Here is a 20,546-nt window from a genome sequence, read left to right on the forward strand (position 1 = left end):
CACAGTGGCAGATATGTAAATGCAGGGTTTACATACCATTTCTTGCGCATTACTGTTCGAACAACCGAACACCTATACGGATTCTCCTGCACAGGGGCAGATATGTAAATACGGGATTTACATACCATATCTTGCGCATTACGGTTCGAACACTCGAACACCTATACGGATTCTCTTGCACAGTGGCAGATATGTAAATACGGGGTTTACATACCATTTCTTGCGCATTACGGTTCGAACACTCGAACACCTATACGGATTCTCTTGCACAGTGGCAGATATGTAAATACGGGGTTTACATACCATTTCTTGCGCATTACGGTTCGAACAGTCGAACACCTATACGGATTCTCTAGCACAATGGCAGATATGTAAATACGGGGTTTACATACCATTTCTTGCGCATTACTGTTCGAACAACCGAACACCTATACGGATTCTCCTGCACAGGGGCAGATATGTAAATACGGGGTTTACATACCATTTCTTGCGCATTACGGTTCGAACACTCGAACACCTACACGGATTCTCCTGCACAGTGGCAGATATGTAAATACGGGATTTACATACCATATCTTGCGCATTACGGTTCCAACACTCGAACACCTATACGGATTCTCTTGCACAGTGGCAGATATGTAAATACGGGGTTTACATACCATTTCTTGCGCATTACGGTTCGAACACTCGAACACCTATACGGATTCTCTTGCACAGTGGTAGATATGTAAATACGGGGTTTACATACCATTTCTTGCGCATTACTGTTCGAACAACCGAACACCTATACGGATTCTCCTGCACAGTGGCAGATATGTAAATACGGGGTTTACATACCATTTCTTGCGCATTACGGTTCGAACACTCGAACACCTATACGGATTCTCTTGCACACTGGCAGATATGTAAATACAGGGTTTACATACCATTTCTTGCGCATTACGGTTCGGACACTCGAACACCTATACGGATTCTCTTGCACAGTGGCAGATATGTAAATACGAGGTTTACATACCATTTCATGCGCATTACGGTTCGAACACTCGAACACCTACACGGATTCTCCTGCACAGTGGCAGATATGTAAATACGGGATTTACATACCATATCTTGCGCATTACGGTTCGAACACTCGAACACCTATACGGATTCTCTTGCACAGTGGCAGATATGTAAATACGGGGTTTACATACCATTTCTTGCGCATTACGGTTCGAACACTCGAACACCTATACGGATTCTCTTGCACAGTGGCAGATATGTAAATACGGGGTTTAAATACCATCTCTTGCGCATTACGGTTCGAACAACCGAACACCTATACGGATTCTCTTGCACAGTGGCAGATATGTAAATGCAGGGTTTACATACCATTTCTTGCGCATTACGGTTCGAACACTCGAACACCTATACGGATTCTCTTGCACAGTGGCAGATATGTAAATACGGGGTTTACATACCATTTCATGCGCATTACGGTTCGAACACTCGAACACCTACACGGATTCTCCTGCACAGTGGCAGATATGTAAATACGGGATTTACATACCATATCTTGCGCATTACGGTTCCAACACTCGAACACCTATACGGATTCTCTTACACAGTGGCAGATATGTGAATACGGGGTTTACATACCATTTCTTGCGCATTACGGTTCGAACACTCGAACACCTATACGGATTCTCTTGCACAGTGGCAGATATGTAAATACGGGGTTTACATACCATTTCTTGCGCATTACTGTTCGAACAACCGAACACCTATACGGATTCTCCTGCACAGTGGCAGATATGTAAATACGGGGTTTACATACCATTTCTTGCGCATTACGGTTCGAACACTCGAACACCTATACGGATTCTCTTGCACACTGGCAGATACGTAAATACGGGGTTTACATACCATTTCATGCGCATTACGGTTCGAACACTCGAACACCAACACGGATTCTCCTGCACAGTGGCAGATATGTAAATACGGGATTTACATACCATATCTTGCGCATTACGGTTCGAACACTCGAACACCTATACGGATTCTCTTGCACAGTGGCAGATATGTAAATACGGGGTTTACATACCATTTCTTGCGCATTACGGTTCGAACACTCGAACACCTATACGGATTCTCTTGCACAGTGGCACATATGTAAATACGGGGTTTACATACCATTTCTTGCGCATTACTGTTCGAACAACCGAACACCTATACGGATTCTCCTGCACAGGGGCAGATATGTAAATACGGGGTTTACATACCATTTCTTGCGCATTACGGTTCGAACACTCGAACACCTACACGGATTCTCCTGCACAGTGGCAGATATGTAAATACGGGATTTACATATCATATCTTGCGCATTACGGTTCCAACACTCGAACACCTATACGGATTCTCTTGCACAGTGGCAGATATGTAAATACGGGGTTTACATACCATTTCTTGCGCATTACGGTTCGAACACTCGAACACCTATACGGATTCTCTTGCACAGTGGCAGATATGTAAATACGGGGTTTACATACCATTTCTTGCGCATTACTGTTCGAACAACCGAACACCTATACGGATTCTCCTGCACAGTAGCAGATATGTAAATACGGGGTTTACATACCATTTCTTGCGCATTACGGTTCGAACACTCGAACACCTATACGGATTCTCTTGCACACTGGCAGATATGTAAATACAGGGTTTACATACCATTTCTTGCGCATTACGGTTCGGACACTCGAACACCTATACGGATTCTCTTGCACAGTGGCAGATATGTAAATACGGGGTTTACATACCATTTCATGCGCATTACGGTTCGAACACTCGAACACCTACACGGATTCTCCTGCACAGTGGCAGATATGTAAATACGGGATTTACATACCATATCTTGCGCATTACGGTTCGAACACTCGAACACCTATACGGATTCTCTTGCACAGTGGCAGATATGTAAATACGGGGTTTACATACCATTTCTTGCGCATTACGGTTCGAACACTCGAACACCTATACGGATTCTCTTGCACAGTGGCAGATATGTAAATACGGGGTTTAAATACCATCTCTTGCGCATTACGGTTCGAACAACCGAACACCTATACGGATTCTCTTGCACAGTGGCAGATATGTAAATGCAGGGTTTACATACCATTTCTTGCGCATTACGGTTCGAACACTCGAACACCTATACGGATTCTCTTGCACAGTGGCAGATTTGTAAATACGGGGTTTACATACCATTTCGTGCGCATTACGGTTCGAACACTCGAACACCTACACGGATTCTCCTGCACAGTGGCAGATATGTAAATACGGGATTTACATACCATATCTTGCGCATTACGGTTCCAACACTCGAACACCTATACGGATTCTCCTGCACAGTGGCGGATATGTAAATACGGGGTTTACATACCATTTCATGCGCATTACGGTTCGAACACTCGAACACCTACACGGATTCTCCTGCACAGTGGCAGATATGTAAATACGGGATTTACATACCATATCTTGCGCATTACGGTTCCAACACTCGAACACCTATACGGATTCTCTTACACAGTGGCAGATATGTAAATACGGGGTTTACATACCATTTCTTGCGCATTACGGTTCGAACACTCGAACACCTATACGGATTCTCTTGCACAGTGGCAGATATGTAAATACGGGGTTTACATACCTTTTCTTGCGCATTACGGTTCGAACACTCGAACACCTATACGGATTCTCTTGCACAGTGGCAGATATGTAAATACGGGGTTTAAATACCATCTCTTGCGCATTACGGTTCGAACAACCGAACACCTATACGGATTCTCTTGCACAGTGGCAGATATGTAAATGCAGGGTTTACATACCATTTCTTGCGCATTACGGTTCGAACACTCGAACACCTATACGGATTCTCTTGCACAGTGGCAGATTTGTAAATACGGGGTTTACATACCATTTCGTGCGCATTACGGTTCGAACACTCGAACACCTCCACGGATTCTCCTGCACAGTGGCAGATATGTAAATACGGGATTTACATACCATATCTTGCGCATTACGGTTCCAACACTCGAACACCTATACGGATTCTCTTGCACAGTGGCAGATATGTAAATACGGGGTTTACATACCATTTCATGCGCATTACGGTTCGAACACTCGAACACCTACACGGATTCTCCTGCACAGTGGCAGATATGTAAATACGGGATTTACATACCATATCTTGCGCATTACGGTTCCAACACTCGAACACCTATACGGATTCTCTTACACAGTGGCAGATATGTGAATACGGGGTTTACATTCCATTTCTTGCGCATTACGGTTCGAACACTCGAACACCTATACGGATTCTCTTGCACAGTGGCAGATATGTAAATACGGGGTTTACATACCATTTCTTGCGCATTACTGTTCGAACAACCGAACACCTATACGGATTCTCCTGCACAGTGGCAGATATGTAAATACGGGGTTTACATACCATTTCTTGCGCATTACGGTTCGAACACTCGAACACCTATACGGATTCTCTTGCACAGTGGCAGATATGTAAATACGGGGTTTACATACCATTTCATGCGCATTACGGTTCGAACACTCGAACACCTACACGGATTCTCCTGCACAGTGGCAGATATGTAAATACGGGATTTACATACCATATCTTGCGCATTACGGTTCGAACACTCGAACACCTATACGGATTCTCTTGCACAGTGGCAGATATGTAAATACGGGGTTTACATACCATTTCTTGCGCATTACGGTTCGAACACTCGAACACCTATACGGATTCTCTTGCACAGTGGCAGATATGTAAATACGGGGTTTACATACCATTTCTTGCGCATTACTGTTCGAACAACCGAACACCTATACGGATTCTCCTGCACAGTGGCAGATATGTAAATACGGGGTTTACATACCATTTCTTGCGCATTACGGTTCGAACACTCGAACACCTACACGGATTCTCCTGCACAGTGGCAGATATGTAAATACGGGATTTACATACCATATCTTGCGCATTACGGTTCCAACACTCGAACACCTATACGGATTCTCTTGCACAGTGGCAGATATGTAAATACGGGGTTTACATACCATTTCTTGCGCATTACGGTTCGAACACTCGAACACCTATACGGATTCTCTTGCACAGTGGCAGATATGTAAATACGGGGTTTAAATACCATCTCTTGCGCATTACGGTTCGAACAACCGAACACCTATACGGATTCTCTTGCACAGTGGCAGATATGCAAATGCAGGGTTTACATACCATTTCTTGCGCATTACGGTTCGAACACTCGAACACCTATACGGATTCTCTTGCACAGTGGCAGATTTGTAAATACGGGGTTTACATACCATTTCGTGCGCATTACGGTTCGAACACTCGAACACCTACACGGATTCTCCTGCACAGTGGCAGATATGTAAATACGGGATTTACATACCATATCTTGCGCATTACGGTTCCAACACTCGAACACCTATACGGATTCTCCTGCACAGTGGCGGATATGTAAATACGGGGTTTACATACCATTTCATGCGCATTACGGTTCGAACACTCGAACACCTACACGGATTCTCCTGCACAGTGGCAGATATGTAAATACGGGATTTACATACCATATCTTGCGCATTACGGTTCCAACACTCGAACACCTATACGGATTCTCTTACACAGTGGCAGATATGTAAATACGGGGTTTACATACCATTTCTTGCGCATTACGGTTCGAACACTCGAACACCTATACGGATTCTCTTGCACAGTGGCAGATATGTAAATACGGGGTTTACATACCTTTTCTTGCGCATTACGGTTCGAACACTCGAACACCTATACGGATTCTCTTGCACAGTGGCAGATATGTAAATACGGGGTTTAAATACCATCTCTTGCGCATTACGGTTCGAACAACCGAACACCTATACGGATTCTCTTGCACAGTGGCAGATATGTAAATGCAGGGTTTACATACCATTTCTTGCGCATTACGGTTCGAACACTCGAACACCTATACGGATTCTCTTGCACAGTGGCAGATTTGTAAATACGGGGTTTACATACCATTTCGTGCGCATTACGGTTCGAACACTCGAACACCTCCACGGATTCTCCTGCACAGTGGCAGATATGTAAATACGGGATTTACATACCATATCTTGCGCATTACAGTTCCAACACTCGAACACCTATACGGATTCTCTTGCACAGTGGCAGATATGTAAATACGGGGTTTACATACCATTTCATGCGCATTACGGTTCGAACACTCGAACACCTACACGGATTCTCCTGCACAGTGGCAGATATGTAAATACGGGATTTACATACCATATCTTGCGCATTACGGTTCCAACACTCGAACACCTATACGGATTCTCTTACACAGTGGCAGATATGTGAATACGGGGTTTACATTCCATTTCTTGCGCATTACGGTTCGAACACTCGAACACCTATACGGATTCTCTTGCACAGTGGCAGATATGTAAATACGGGGTTTACATACCATTTCTTGCGCATTACTGTTCGAACAACCGAACACCTATACGGATTCTCCTGCACAGTGGCAGATATGTAAATACGGGGTTTACATACCATTTCTTGCGCATTACGGTTCGAACACTCGAACACCTATACGGATTCTCTTGCACAGTGGCAGATATGTAAATACGGGGTTTACATACCATTTCATGCGCATTACGGTTCGAACACTCGAACACCTACACGGATTCTCCTGCACAGTGGCAGATATGTAAATACGGGATTTACATACCATATCTTGCGCATTACTGTTCGAACAACCGAACACCTATACGGATTCTCCTGCACAGTGGCAGATATGTAAATACGGGGTTTACATACCATTTCTTGCGCATTACGGTTCGAACACTCGAACACCTATACGGATTCTCTTGCACAGTGACAGATATGTAAATACGGGGTTTACATACCATTTCTTGCGCATTACTGTTCGAACAACCGAACACCTATACGGATTCTCCTGCACAGTGGCAGATATGTAAATACGGGGTTTACATTCCATTTCTTGCGCATTACGGTTCGAACACTCGAACACCTATACGGATTCTCTTGCACAGTGGCAGATATGTAAATACGGGATTTACATACCATATCTTGCGCATTACGGTTCCAACACTCGAACACCTATACGGATTCTCTTGCACAGTGGCATATATGTAAATACGGGGTTTACATACCATATCTTGCGCATTACGGTTCGAACACTCGAACACCTATACGGATTCTCTTACACAGTGGCAGATATGTAAATACGGGGTTTAAATACCATCTCTTGCGCATTACGGTTCGAACAACCGAACACCTATACGGATTCTCTTGCACAGTGGCAGATATGCAAATGCAGGGTTTACATACCATTTCTTGCGCATTACGGTTCGAACACTCGAACACCTATACGGATTCTCTTGCACAGTGGCAGATTTGTAAATACGGGGTTTACATACCATTTCGTGCGCATTACGGTTCCAACACTCGAACACCTACACGAATTCTCTTGCACAGTGGCAGATATGTAAATACGGGATTTACATACCATATCTTGCGCATTACGGTTCCAACACTCGAACACCTATACGGATTCTCTTGCACAGTGACAGATATGTAAATACGGGGTTTACATACCATTTCTTGCGCATTACTGTTCGAACACTCGAACACCTATACGGATTCTCTTGCACAGTGACAGATATGTAAATACGGGGTTTACATACCATTTCTTGCGCATTACTGTTCGAACAACCGAACACCTATACGGATTCTCCTGCACAGTGGCAGATATGTAAATACGGGGTTTACATTCCATTTCTTGCGCATTACGGTTCGAACACTCGAACACCTATACGGATTCTCTTGCACAGTGGCAGATACGTAAATACGGGGTTTACATACCATTTCATGCGCATTACGGTTCGAACACTCGAACACCTACACGGATTCTCCTGCACAGTGGCAGATATGTAAATACGGGATTTACATACCATATCTTGCGCATTACGGTTCGAACACTCGAACACCTATACGGATTCTCTTGCACAGTGGCAGATATGTAAATACGGGGTTTACATACCATTTCTTGCGCATTACTGTTCGAACACTCGAACACCTATACGGATTCTCTTGCACAGTGGCAGATATGTAAATACGGGGTTTACATACCATTTCTTGCGCATTACTGTTCGAACAACCGAACACCTATACGGATTCTCCTACACAGTGGCAGATATGTAAATACGGGGTTTACATACCATTTCTTGCGCATTACGGTTCGAACACTCGAACACCTACACGGATTCTCCTGCACAGTGGCAGATATGTAAATACGGGATTTACATACCATATCTTGCGCATTACGGTTCGAACACTCGAACACCTATACGGATTCTCTTGCACAGTGGCAGATATGTAAATACGGGGTTTACATACCATTTCTTGCGCATTACGGTTCGAACACTCGAACACCTATACGGATTCTCTTGCACAGTGGCAGATATGTAAATACGGGGTTTACATACCATTTCTTGCGCATTACTGTTCGAACAACCGAACACCTATACGGATTCTCCTGCACAGTGGCAGATATGTAAATACGGGGTTTACATACCATTTCTTGCGCATTACGGTTCGAACACTCGAACACCTACACGGATTCTCCTGCACAGTGGCAGATATGTAAATACGGGATTTACATACCATATCTTGCGCATTACGGTTCGAACACTCGAACACCTATACGGATTCTCTTGCACAGTGGCAGATATGTAAATACGGGGTTTACATACCATTTCTTGCGCATTACGGTTCGAACACTCGAACACCTATACGGATTCTCTTGCACAGTGGCAGATATGTAAATATGGGGTTTACATACCATTTCTTGCGCATTACTGTTCGAACAACCGAAAACATATACGGATTCTCCTACACAGTGGCAGATATGTAAATACGGGGTTCACATACCATTTCTTGCGCATTACGGTTCGAACACTCGAACACCTATACGGATTCTCTTGCACAGTGACAGATATGTAAATACGGCGTTTACATACCATTTCTTGCGCATTACTGTTCGAACAACCGAACACCTATACGGATTCTCCTGCACAGTGGCAGATATGTAAATACGGGGTTTACATACCATTTCTTGCGCATTACGGTTCGAACACTCGAACACCTACACGGATTCTCCTGCACAGTGGCAGATATGTAAATACGGGATTTACATACCATATCTTGCGCATTACGGTTCCAACACTCGAACACCTATACGGATTCTTTTGCATAGTGGCAGATATGTAAATACGGGGTTTACATACCATTTCTTGCGCATTACGGTTCGAACACTCGAACCCCTATACGGATTCTCTTGCACAGTGGCAGATATGTAAATACGGGGTTTAAATACCATCTCTTGCGCATTACGGTTCGAACAACCGAACACCTATACGGATTCTCTTGCACAGTGGCAGATATGTAAATGCAGGGTTTACATACCATTTCTTGCGCATTACGGTTCGAACACTCGAACACCTATACGGATTCTCTTGCACAGTGGCAGATTTGTAAATACGGGGTTTACATACCATTTCGTGCGCATTACGGTTCGAACACTCGAACACCTACACGGATTCTCCTGCACAGTGGCAGATATGTAAATACGGGATTTACATACCATATCTTGCGCATTACGGTTCCAACACTCGAACACCTATACGGATTCTCTTGCACAGTGGCAGATATGTAAATACGGGGTTTACATACCATTTCATGCGCATTACGGTTCGAACACTCGAACACCTACACGGATTCTCCTGCACAGTGGCAGATATGTAAATACGGGATTTACATACCATATCTTGCGCATTACGGTTCCAACACTCGAACACCTATACGGATTCTCTTACACAGTGGCAGATATGTAAATACGGGGTTTACATACCATTTCTTGCGCATTACGGTTCGAACACTCGAACACCTATACGGATTCTCTTGCACAGTGACAGATATGTAAATACGGGGTTTACATACCATTTCTTGCGCATTACTGTTCGAACAACCGAACACCTATACGGATTCTCCTGCACAGTGGCAGATATGTAAATACGGGGTTTACATACCATTTCTTGCGCATTACGGTTCGAACACTCGAACACCTACACGGATTCTCCTGCACAGTGGCAGATATGTAAATACGGGATTTACATACCATATCTTGCGCATTACGGTTCCAACACTCGAACACCTATACGGATTCTCTTACACAGTGGCAGATATGTAAATACGGGGTTTACATACCATTTCTTGCGCATTACGGTTCGAACACTCGAACACCTATACGGATTCTCTTGCACAGTGACAGATATGTAAATACGGGGTTTACATACCATTTCTTGCGCATTACTGTTCGAACAACCGAACACCTATACGGATTCTCCTGCACAGTGGCAGATATGTAAATACGGGGTTTACATACCATTTCTTGCGCATTACGGTTCGAACACTCGAACACCTATACGGATTCTCTTGCACAGTGGCAGATACGTAAATACGGGGTTTACATACCATTTCATGCGCATTACGGTTCGAACACTCGAACACCTACACGGATTCTCCTGCACAGTGGCAGATATGTAAATACGGGATTTACATACCATATCTTGCGCATTACGGTTCGAACACTCGAACACCTATACGGATTCTCTTGCACAGTGGCAGATATGTAAATACGGGGTTTACATACCATTTCTTGCGCATTACGGTTCGAACACTCGAACACCTATACGGATTCTCTTGCACAGTGGCAGATATGTAAATATGGGGTTTACATACCATTTCTTGCGCATTACTGTTCGAACAACCGAACACCTATACGGATTCTCCTACACAGTGGCAGATATGTAAATACGGGGTTTACATACCATTTCTTGCGCATTACGGTTCGAACACTCGAACACCTACACGGATTCTCCTGCACAGTGGCAGATATGTAAATACGGGATTTACATACCATATCTTGCGCATTACGGTTCCAACACTCGAACACCTATACGGATTCTCTTGCACAGTGGCAGATATGTAAATACGGGGTTTACATACCATTTCTTGCGCATTACGGTTCGAACACTCGAACACCTATACGGATTCTCTTGCACAGTGGCAGATATGTAAATACGGGGTTTAAATACCATCTCTTGCGCATTACGGTTCGAACAACCGAACACCTATACGGATTCTCTTGCACAGTGGCAGATATGTAAATGCAGGGTTTACATACCATTTCTTGCGCATTACGGTTCGAACACTCGAACACCTATACGGATTCTCTTGCGCAGTGGCAGATATGTAAATACGGGGTTTACATACCATTTCATGCGCATTACGGTTCGAACACTCGAACACCTACACGGATTCTCCTGCACAGTGGCAGATATGTAAATACGGGGTTTACATACCATTTCATGCGCATTACGGTTCGAACACTCGAACACCGACACGGATTCTCCTGCACAGTGGCAGATATGTAAATACGGGATTTACATACCATATCTTGCGCATTACGGTTCCAACACTCGAACACCTATACGGATTCTCTTACACAGTGGCAGATATGTAAATACGGGGTTTACATACCATTTCTTGCGCATTACGGTTCGAACACTCGAACACCTATACGGATTCTCTTGAACAGTGGCAGATATGTAAATACGGGGTTTACATACCATTTCTTGCGAATTACTGTTCGAACAACCGAACACCTATACGGATTCTCCTGCACAGTGGCAGATATGTAAATACGGGGTTTACATACCATTTCTTGCGCATTACGGTTCGAACACTCGAACACCTATACGGATTCTCTTGCACAGTGGCAGATACGTAAATACGGGGTTTACATACCATTTCATGCGCATTACGGTTCGAACACTCGAACACCTACACGGATTCTCCTGCACAGTGGCAGATATGTAAATACGGGATTTACATACCATATCTTGCGCATTACGGTTCCAACACTCGAACACCTATACGGATTCTCTTGCACAGTGGCAGATATGTAAATACGGGGTTTACATACCATTTCTTGCGCATTACGGTTCGAACACTCGAACACCTATACGGATTCTCTTGCACAGTGGCAGATATGTAAATACGGGGTTTAAATACCATCTCTTGCGCATTACGGTTCGAACAACCGAACACCTATACGGATTCTCTTGCACAGTGGCAGATATGTAAATGCAGGGTTTACATACCATTTCTTGCGCATTACGGTTCGAACACTCGAACACCTATACGGATTCTCTTGCGCAGTGGCAGATATGTAAATACGGGGTTTACATACCATTTCATGCGCATTACGGTTCGAACACTCGAACACCTACACGGATTCTCCTGCACAGTGGCAGATATGTAAATACGGGGTTTACATACCATTTCATGCGCATTACGGTTCGAACACTCGAACACCGACACGGATTCTCCTGCACAGTGGCAGATATGTAAATACGGGATTTACATACCATATCTTGCGCATTACGGTTCCAACACTCGAACACCTATACGGATTCTCTTACACAGTGGCAGATATGTAAATACGGGGTTTACATACCATTTCTTGCGCATTACGGTTCGAACACTCGAACACCTATACGGATTCTCTTGAACAGTGGCAGATATGTAAATACGGGGTTTACATACCATTTCTTGCGAATTACTGTTCGAACAACCGAACACCTATACGGATTCTCCTGCACAGTGGCAGATATGTAAATACGGGGTTTACATACCATTTCTTGCGCATTACGGTTCGAACACTCGAACACCTATACGGATTCTCTTGCACAGTGGCAGATACGTAAATACGGGGTTTACATACCATTTCATGCGCATTACGGTTCGAACACTCGAACACCTACACGGATTCTCCTGCACAGTGGCAGATATGTAAATACGGGATTTACATACCATATCTTGCGCATTACGGTTCGAAAACTGGAACACCTATACGGATTCTCTTGCACAGTGGCAGATATGTAAATACGGGGTTTACATACCATTTCTTGCGCATTACGGTTCGAACACTCGAACACCTATACGGATTCTCTTGCACAGTGGCAGATATGTAAATACGGGGTTTACATACCATTTCTTGCGCATTACTGTTCGAACAACCGAACACCTATACGGATTCTCCTGCACAGTGGCAGATATTTAAATACGGGGTTTACATACCATTTCTTGCGCATTACGGTTCGAACACTCGAACACCTACACGGATTCTCCTGCACAGTGGCAGATATGTAAATACGGGATTTACATACCATATCTTGCGCATTACGGTTCGAAAACTTGAACACCTATACGGATTCTCTTGCACAGTGGCAGATATGTAAATACGGGGTTTACATACCATTTCTTGCGCATTACGGTTCGAACACTCGAACACCTATACGGATTCTCTTGCACAGTGGCAGATATGTAAATACGGGGTTTACATACCATTTCTTGCGCATTACTGTTCGAACAACCGAACACCTATACGGATTCTCCTACACAGTGGCAGATATGTAAATACGGGGTTTACATACCATTTCTTGCGCATTACGGTTCGAACACTCGAACACCTACACGGATTCTCTTGCACAGTGGCAGATATGTAAATACGGGATTTACATACCATATCTTGCGCATTACGGTTCCAACACTCGAACACCTATACGGATTCTCTTGCACAGTGGCAGATATGTAAATACGGGGTTTACATACCATTTCTTGCGCATTACGGTTCGAACACTCGAACACCTATACGGATTCTCTTGCACAGTGGCAGATATGTAAATACGGGGTTTAAATACCATCTCTTCCGCACTACGGTTCGAACAACCGAACACCTATACGGATTCTCTTGCATAGTGGCAGATATGTAAATGCAGGGTTTACATACCATTTCTTGCGCATTACGGTTCGAACACTCGAACACCTATACGGATTCTCTTGCACAGTGGCAGATATGTAAATACGGGGTTTACATACCATTTCATGCGCATTACGGTTCGAACACTCGAACACCTACACGGATTCTCCTGCACAGTGGCAGATATGTAAATACGGGGTTTACATACCATTTCATGCGCATTACGGTTCGAACACTCGAACACCTACACGGATTCTCCTGCACAGTGGCAGATATGTAAATACGGGATTTACATACCATATCTTGCGCATTACGGTTCCAACACTCGAACACCTATACGGATTCTCTTACACAGTGGCTGATATGTAAATACGGGGTTTACATACCATTTCTTGCGCATTACGGTTCGAACACTCGAACACCTATACGGATTCTCTTGCACAGTGGCAGATATGTAAATACGGGGTTTACATACCATTTCTTGCGCATTACTGTTCGAATAACCGAACACCTATACGGATTCTCCTGCACAGTGGCAGATATGTAAATACGGGGTTTACATACCATTTCTTGCGCATTACGGTTCGAACACTCGAACACCTATACGGATTCTCTTGCATAGTGGCAGATACGTAAATACGGGGTTTACATACCATTTCATGCGCATTACGGTTCGAACACTCGAACACCTACACGGATTCTCCTGCACAGTGGCAGATATGTAAATACGGGATTTACATACCATATCTTGCGCATTACGGTTCGAACACTCGAACACCTATACGGATTCTCTTGCAAAGTGGCAGATATGTAAATACGGGGTTTACATACCATTTCTTGCGCATTACGGTTCGAACACTCGAACACCTATACGGATTCTCTTGCACAGTGGCAGATATGTAAATACGGGGTTTAAATACCATCTCTTGCGCATTACGGTTCGAACAACCGAACACCTATACGGATTCTCTTGCACAGTGGCAGATATGTAAATGCAGTGTTTACATACCATTTCTTGCGCATTACGGTTCGAACACTCGAACACCTATACGGATTCTCTTGCACAGTGGCAGATATGTAAATACGGGGTTTACATACCATTTCTTGCGCATTACTGTTCGAACAACCGAAAACATATACGGATTCTCCTACACAGTGGCAGATATGTAAATACGGGGTTCACATACCATTTCTTGCGCATTACGGTTCGAACACTCGAACACCTACACGGATTCTCCTGCACAGTGGCAGATATGTAAATACGGGGTTTACATACCATTTCTTGCGCATTACGGTTCGAACACTCGAACACCTATACGGATTCTCTTGAACAGTGGCAGATATGTAAATACGGGGTTTACATACCATTTCTTGCGAATTACTGTTCGAACAACCGAACACCTATACGGATTCTCCTGCACAGTGGCAGATATGTAAATACGGGGTTTACATACCATTTCTTGCGCATTACGGTTCGAACACTCGAACACCTATACGGATTCTCTTGCACAGTGGCAGATACGTAAATACGGGGTTTACATACCATTTCATGCGCATTACGGTTCGAACACTCGAACACCTACACGGATTCTCCTGCACAGTGGCAGATATGTAAATACGGGATTTACATACCATATCTTGCGCATTACGGTTCGAAAACTGGAACACCTATACGGATTCTCTTGCACAGTGGCAGATATGTAAATACGGGGTTTACATACCATTTCTTGCGCATTACGGTTCGAACACTCGAACACCTATACGGATTCTCTTGCACAGTGGCAGATATGTAAATACGGGGTTTACATACCATTTCTTGCGCATTACTGTTCGAACAACCGAACACCTATACGGATTCTCCTGCACAGTGGCAGATATTTAAATACGGGGTTTACATACCATTTCTTGCGCATTACGGTTCGAACACTCGAACACCTACACGGATTCTCCTGCACAGTGGCAGATATGTAAATACGGGATTTACATACCATATCTTGCGCATTACGGTTCGAAAACTTGAACACCTATACGGATTCTCTTGCACAGTGGCAGATATGTAAATACGGGGTTTACATACCATTTCTTGCGCATTACGGTTCGAACACTCGAACACCTATACGGATTCTCTTGCACAGTGGCAGATATGTAAATACGGGGTTTACATACCATTTCTTGCGCATTACTGTTCGAACAACCGAACACCTATACGGATTCTCCTACACAGTGGCAGATATGTAAATACGGGGTTTACATACCATTTCTTGCGCATTACGGTTCGAACACTCGAACACCTACACGGATTCTCTTGCACAGTGGCAGATATGTAAATACGGGATTTACATACCATATCTTGCGCATTACGGTTCCAACACTCGAACACCTATACGGATTCTCTTGCACAGTGGCAGATATGTAAATACGGGGTTTACATACCATTTCTTGCGCATTACGGTTCGAACACTCGAACACCTATACGGATTCTCTTGCACAGTGGCAGATATGTAAATACGGGGTTTAAATACCATCTCTTCCGCACTACGGTTCGAACAACCGAACACCTATACGGATTCTCTTGCATAGTGGCAGATATGTAAATGCAGGGTTTACATACCATTTCTTGCGCATTACGGTTCGAACACTCGAACACCTATACGGATTCTCTTGCACAGTGGCAGATATGTAAATACGGGGTTTACATACCATTTCATGCGCATTACGGTTCGAACACTCGAACACCTACACGGATTCTCCTGCACAGTGGCAGATATGTAAATACGGGGTTTACATACCATTTCATGCGCATTACGGTTCGAACACTCGAACACCTACACGGATTCTCCTGCACAGTGGCAGATATGTAAATACGGGATTTACATACCATATCTTGCGCATTACGGTTCCAACACTCGAACACCTATACGGATTCTCTTACACAGTGGCTGATATGTAAATACGGGGTTTACATACCATTTCTTGCGCATTACGGTTCGAACACTCGAACACCTATACGGATTCTCTTGCACAGTGGCAGATATGTAAATACGGGGTTTACATACCATTTCTTGCGCATTACTGTTCGAATAACCGAACACCTATACGGATTCTCCTGCACAGTGGCAGATATGTAAATACGGGGTTTACATACCATTTCTTGCGCATTACGGTTCGAACACTCGAACACCTATACGGATTCTCTTGCATAGTGGCAGATACGTAAATACGGGGTTTACATACCATTTCATGCGCATTACGGTTCGAACACTCGAACACCTACACGGATTCTCCTGCACAGTGGCAGATATGTAAATACGGGATTTACATACCATATCTTGCGCATTACGGTTCGAACACTCGAACACCTATACGGATTCTCTTGCAAAGTGGCAGATATGTAAATACGGGGTTTACATACCATTTCTTGCGCATTACGGTTCGAACACTCGAACACCTATACGGATTCTCTTGCACAGTGGCAGATATGTAAATACGGGGTTTAAATACCATCTCTTGCGCATTACGGTTCGAACAACCGAACACCTATACGGATTCTCTTGCACAGTGGCAGATATGTAAATGCAGTGTTTACATACCATTTCTTGCGCATTACGGTTCGAACACTCGAACACCTATACGGATTCTCTTGCACAGTGGCAGATATGTAAATACGGGGTTTACATACCATTTCTTGCGCATTACTGTTCGAACAACCGAAAACATATACGGATTCTCCTACACAGTGGCAGATATGTAAATACGGGGTTCACATACCATTTCTTGCGCATTACGGTTCGAACACTCGAACACCTACACGGATTCTCCTGCACAGTGGCAGATATGTAAATACGGGATTTACATACCATATCTTGCGCATTACGGTTCGAACACTCGAACACCTATACGGATTCTCTTGCACAGTGGCAGATATGTAAATACGGGGTTTACATACCATTTCTTGCGCATTACGGTTCGAACACTCGAACACCTATACGGATTCTCTTGCACAGTGGCAGATATGTAAATACGGGGTTTAAATACCATCTCTTGCGCACTACGGTTCGAACAACCGAACACCTATACGGATTCTCTTGCACAGTGGCAGATATGTAAATGCAGGGTTTACATACCATTTCTTGCGCATTACGGTTCGAACACTCGAACACCTATACGGATTCTCTTGCGCAGTGGCAGATATGTAAATACGGGGTTTACATACCATTTCATGCGCATTACGGTTCGAACACTCGAACACCTACACGGATTCTCCTGCACAGTGGCAGATATGTAAATACGGGGTTTACATACCATTTCATGCGCATTACGGTTCGAACACTCGAACACCTACACGGATTCTCCTGCACAGTGGCAGATATGTAAATACGGGATTTACATACCATATCTTGCGCATTACGGTTTCAACACTCGAACACCTATACGGATTCTCTTACACAGTGGCAGATATGTAAATACGGGGTTTACATACCATTTCTTGCGCATTACGGTTCGAACACTCGAACCCCTATACGGATTCTCTTGCACAGTGGCAGATATGTAAATACGGGGTTTACATACCATTTCTTGCGCATTACTGTTCGAACAACCGAACACCTATACGGATTCTCCTGCACAGTGGCAGATATGTAAATACGGGGTTTACATACCATTTCTTGCGCATTACGGTTCGAACACTCGAACACCTATACGGATTCTCTTGCACAGTGGCAGATACGTAAATACGGGGTTTACATACCATTTCATGCGCATTACGGTTCGAACACTCGAACACCTACACGGATTCTCCTGCACAGTGGCAGATATGTAAATACGGGATTTACATACCATATCTTGCGCATTACGGTTCGAAAACTTGAACACCTATACGGATTCTCTTGCACAGTGGCAGATATGTAAATACGGGGTTTACATACCATTTCTTGCGCATTACGGTTCGAACCCTCGAACACCTATACGGATTCTCTTGCACAGTGGCAGATATGTAAATACGGGGTTTACATACCATTTCTTGCGCATTACTGTTCGAACAACCAAACACCTATACGGATTCTCCTGCACAGTGGCAGATATGTAAATACGGGGTTTACATACCATTTCTTGCGCATTACGGTTCGAACACTCGAACACCTACACGGATTCTCCTGTACAGTGGCAGATATGTAAATACGGGATTTACATACCATATCTTGCGCATTACGGTTCGAACACTCGAACACCTATACGGATTCTCTTGCACAGTGGCAGATATGTAAATACGGGGTTTACATACCATTTCTTGCGCATTACGGTTCGAACACTCGAACACCTATACGGATTCTCTTGCACAGTGGCAGATATGTAAATATGGGGTTTACATACCATTTCTTGCGCATTACTGTTCGGACAACCGAACACCTATACGGATTCTCCTACACAGTGGCAGATATGTAAATACGGGGTTTACATACCATTTCTTGCGCATTACGGTTCGAACACTCGAACACCTACACGGATTCTCTTGCACAGTGGCAGATATGTAAATACGGGATTTACATACCATATCTTGCGCATTACGGTTCCAACACTCGAACACCTATACGGATTCTCTTGCACAGTGGCAGATATGTAAATACGGGGTTTACATACCATTTCTTGCGCATTACGGTTCGAACACTCGAACACCTATACGGATTCTCTTGCACAGTGGCAGATATGTAAATACGGGGTTTAAATACCATCTCTTGCGCACTACGGTTCGAACAACCGAACACCTATACGGATTCTCTTGCATAGTGGCAGATATGTAAATGCAGGGTTTACATACCATTTCTTGCGCATTACGGTTCGAACACTCGAACACCTATACGGATTCTCTTGCACAGTGGCAGATATGTAAATATGGGGTTTACATACCATTTCTTGCGCATTACTGTTCGAACAACCGAACACCTATACGGATTCTCCTGCACAGTGGCAGATATGTAAATACGGGGTTTACATACCATTTCTTGCGCATTACGGTTCGAACACTCGAACACCTATACGGATTCTCTTGCACAGTGGCAGATACGTAAATACGGGGTTTACATACCATTTCATGCGCATTACGGTTCGAACACTCGAACACCTACACGGATTCTCCTGCACAGTGGCAGATATGTAAATACGGGATTTACATACCATATCTTGCGCATTACGGTTCGAAAACTTGAACACCTATACGGATTCTCTTGCACAGTGGCAGATATGTAAATACGGGGTTTACATACCATTTCTTGCGCATTACGGTTCGAACACTCGAACACCTATACGGATTCTCTTGCACAGTGGCAGATATGTAAATACGGGGTTTACATACCATTTCTTGCGCATTACTGTTCGAACAACCAAACACCTATACGGATTCTCCTGCACAGTGGCAGATATGTAAATACGGGGTTTACATACCATTTCTTGCGCATTACGGTTCGAACACTCGAACACCTACACGGATTCTCCTGTACAGTGGCAGATATGTAAACACGGGATTTACATACCATATCTTGCGCATTACGGTTCGAACACTCGAACACCTAT

Source organism: Camellia sinensis, chromosome 6 (genome assembly GCF_055761805.1).
Source record: "Camellia sinensis isolate YWXY chromosome 6, ASM5576180v1, whole genome shotgun sequence".
In the NCBI taxonomy this organism is placed as follows: domain Eukaryota; kingdom Viridiplantae; phylum Streptophyta; class Magnoliopsida; order Ericales; family Theaceae; genus Camellia; species Camellia sinensis.